The sequence below is a fragment of the Cupressus sempervirens genome, chromosome 10 (assembly GCF_028749045.1).
Source record: "Cupressus sempervirens isolate cs-2001-9-10 chromosome 10, ASM2874904v1, whole genome shotgun sequence".
NCBI classification, from domain to species: domain Eukaryota; kingdom Viridiplantae; phylum Streptophyta; class Pinopsida; order Cupressales; family Cupressaceae; genus Cupressus; species Cupressus sempervirens.
In genome coordinates this window covers 782366643-782370842 of record NC_143127.1, presented here as the reverse complement: position 1 = coordinate 782370842, position 4200 = coordinate 782366643, and the positions used below count along the sequence as shown (strand labels likewise).

Sequence of the window (4200 nt, the reverse complement as noted above, 5' to 3'; positions counted from 1 at the left end):
CAACTTCCCACATTACATTATAGAAGAGTTAAGAGGGGTTACGGATATCATTATGCAAAAATGTGAGTACATCAACCGTAAGATTATGTACATCACAAATCTGGTGTAATAAACATGACTGTGTCTAAAACAAGAAATAAAAGACCATAAGATCTTTTAAACTAGAAATATGTGTGTACAGACCACAGGATCAAACACACATATATTATCTTTATTTTAGAAACATAATAGAATAACAATAGTATTATCCCATCCCTCCATTACAACTAGACTGCAAAACAAATCTCTCTTCCCTTATTACAAAATAGAAATCTCTTCTCCCTAAAGCTATTGTAGAACTTGCAGATTTGAGAAAGAACCCTTTACAAATGTTTGGCCCCTACTAAATAAATTTTTGAAGAAGTTGGACAACCACCACAACTTCTTACCGAACTTCTATTTTCTTCTTGGGCACTTTACTTTGATAATTAATTCTTATAGGAGAATTAATTATTTTACATCTTTTCTCAACTTTAATAAATTGCCCAAGAGCTTTTACAATTTCATTTCACAAGAATAATTAATTCTTTTTAAAGAATTAATTGTTTCAAATTCTTTTTTTACATTTACCTTACCCCACTAACTTCATTTATCATTTTCCCATCAATATCACATTATAATAGTAATAATTAATTCTTTTGGAATGAAAGAATTAATTATTTGAAAGAACATATTAAAAGTGTGATTTTAAATTATTTTGCAAATATTAATATTTAATTATTTAAATAATTAAATATAATGCTTTTTTCTTTGAAGGTATTTTCTTTTTTAATTTTTTTAATTTTTTGGGAGGGGTAATATTTAGGGTTTCAAAACCCTAGGTAACACTGGCTCTCCTCGGGGGCTACACTATATGCCAGGGTGTAGAGAAGTCCAGGATCTCTGTCTACTGCTATCAAGTGCTTGATTCCTTGGGTTGTAGATTCATTTATCATTGTATTCTCATATCTGCAAATTATAGGCTCCTTCCTTGTAGTATTCTATCAACCTCCTCTTATGCTTTCTCCAATGAAGCAGGGTTCTGACTCATTCACATTTTCTTCTTCATCTAGTTTCTCCCCTCAAGCTCAAGTACATCACCAACCATGACAATTGGAAAAGATTTTAAGCCATTTTTCCCACTCAAGCCCCAGTCTTCGAACAACATCTTTGACACTATCAACAAGCCCTTGAACCATCTTTATATTGCACATGTGAATATGCCATCCTCAAAATATTTGTTCTCCTCATTCTCACAATGTACATTAGCATCTCAACAATTTGTGAAGTAGTGTAGGCCCCATTTTGCATCATAGCATATTATGGCAGTATTGAACAACCATGTGTCAATCATTTACATCAACTTCATCCATGTGTCATATTATTTTCTTCATCAATAGGATGGGTGGATGTCGCTAAAGGTTATAAATCCATGTTAGCATGTGAGCCATGGCTAGTATAATGTACACTATAAAACTGACAAGGAGTGTACCAACAATAGAATTGATGGGTCCAAAGAAGGAGAAAATGATGGCAAGAAACCAAATGGGAATCACAAGAGGCAATCTCGCAAGTGCCCTCCTGAAGATGCTCTTTGCATCATGCATTCCAAACACTTTCTCCCATAAAAAATATAAGGGAGTACATGTAAACCCAAATGTGATAAAATGATGAATGAGCATGAGAATGACTACAAGGTCTTTCCATCTTGATGTTAGTAGTAAAGAGAACACATTTGAGTGATCCAACAGCTTATCTCCAAATGTCCAGTAGATAGATATTGTTGAAGGTAGAGTTGAGTAAGTACATATACTATTGCAAGCAAGTAGATTGCCTTGAATTTATGAGGCTTTGACATGGCATGCATTATTTCCATTGTAACTATATGACCTCCAAAAGTGTAGACGATATTTGTAGCCCCAGTGAAATATAGAACCTTTAAAGTTGGAGTTGAATGCGCCTCTCCTTCTACCTACCCATGAACAAGAGAAGCAATGGTCAAATACCAAGTAGTATAAGAGGTCATTCTAAGCCCCAATAAATAATAGAGCATATAATTATGAAAGGATGGTATAAAAACTATAGTTTCATAGCGGGTACCAAATATATACATCCAAGTATGCTTGTCCAAGTGATTGTTTATGTAATAAATGTTTCTTGAACATACGATGAGCTATATGACATATTTGAATAAAAGGAATGTACAATTGAAGGCTAGACCTACTGCTTTCCAGTAGGGTCCCAGAAGACCATCCAACACCTCAAACCACTTCTCAATTTTCTCAGATGCTCCAGAAGCTCCATACGATCTTCACTAAAATCTTCACTATAATCATTTGGTATTGTTATAGTCTCGTCACCACCTTACTTAGGCTTAGCACATTTTAAGTGCAAGACTTCATGATTGAAAAATGATGCTAGAAATGGCTATCATTTGAAAATCCTATTACGGATCAGATTCTCTCAACTTGTGGGCAACTTGAACCATGACAATTCCTTCTTTGCAAAATACACCAGTCAATTTTGGCACATGGTCAAACAACTCAGTGCTTCCACAGTTGTAGGATCTCCATGGAATTGAAGCCTGAATACTTCAATGGATTGGATATTCTATCAAAACATCTACATTTAGTGTCCAAGCTTTGAAACTATTACATAATATTTCATGTCATTTTCCTTGGTATTTGGATCCTTCTCACGAAACTTGTAAGTGGACATTCTCAAGAGATTGTATGCATCATACCATATTTTTTCCTTGGTATCTAAGAGTCTTCCATTCACCACAGTTGTAGAAGATGGTGCTATATGCACACTCGATATTTTGTTGGCATAGAAAAAGATACCTATATCTATGTGAATAATTAATGTCCACTATACATGATTGGTTTTACATGAATCTTTTGTAAACTATATTTTTGTAACTTTTGTATTAGCAGCAATTATCATCACAATATTCAACATTTGAGACCTGCACCTTTATTCAACATTTTATCATCACCACTCCCAAATGTTTTTCTGCACATTTAGCCTTGTAAGGGTGTGAAATTATTGAGTGCAAAATATTGAATAAAATCCTTGAATATTAATATTAATGAAGGATCCACATATTAACCATCTTCAAAAGGTAAATGTAACTTTGCCATATAAGCTATCCACCATGAACAAAATCTGTAAACCCTAAAATTTTGAAAATATAATGCAAAAGAGAAATGCTAAAGCTTGTCCACTTATATGCCTGTACAGTCATCACTCGCATACTGAACCTAAACTTGAATTTGAATCTTCAAGCCTTGAACTAAATTTTGAAACTACATGCTGAGATTTAAAATTGAAACTTGGATAGTACAACTGGGTGAGTATGGAGTGTTGCTAATCAATTCATGAGGGTCTTTATTTCTAAAATTTTTTCTTAAAATGGATTGACTCAAGGGAAGGGAAGGGCTCAAAGCTGATGCAACTTTATTGAAGGGAAACAACAAAAACACCTACACTACCAGCAAGAAAAACTAACAAAAAAACTTCAACTAACCACAACAAAAACTTTATGTACAAAGAATAGGGCAACCAGCCCATACTCAGAATAATGTACCTGGCTGCTCATGGAAAAAAATCAACTAGTTGAGAGAAATATATACTAATATGAAAAAGTGGCTGGAAAATGAGATGCACCACTCCAAGCAACCATCGAGCAGTGGATAAAAGAATAGATTCAAACATCATATTTTGGAGCAACTCTTAAATCAGTATGTTGGTTCCAAATAACTATTCAGCTCCAAAGAAATTTGGTTGTAGCTTACTAACATGATTTTTAATGAGGTGATTCATATCTCACACACCTTTATGACCAGCCTAACAAGACTCAAATTCAAGCTTTGCACATAAACTCATCATGAAAATGAAAGGATTCCCAATAGTTTTCACCTTAATATTTTAAAGAACCTTTCGTGTTTTATGCTATGGAAACTTTTCACTAATCCCTATGTAACCAAAATGGAAGCATTCATAATCAGCATGCAAGAAATTTTCTATTTTAGCATTACCACCCTTAAGTGTTTTTTGATCTTGATTAACTATTAGACTTTCTTGATCAGAGCAGCTAACTGAATATATATCAAAAGTATCAAATCTAAAAGATTCTAATTTTGAAAAGAAAACACCTAACAATAAGTTCTTACATGATTC

At 33.5% G+C, this 4200-nt stretch overlaps 1 pseudogene; it reads right to left on the bottom strand.

Moving 5' to 3' along the window:
- Window positions 1–244: 244 nt before the first annotated feature.
- Window positions 245–2506, bottom strand: LOC149536214 (auxin transporter-like protein 1 pseudogene; annotated as a pseudogene).
- Between the last annotated feature and the right edge of the window lie 1694 nt (window positions 2507–4200).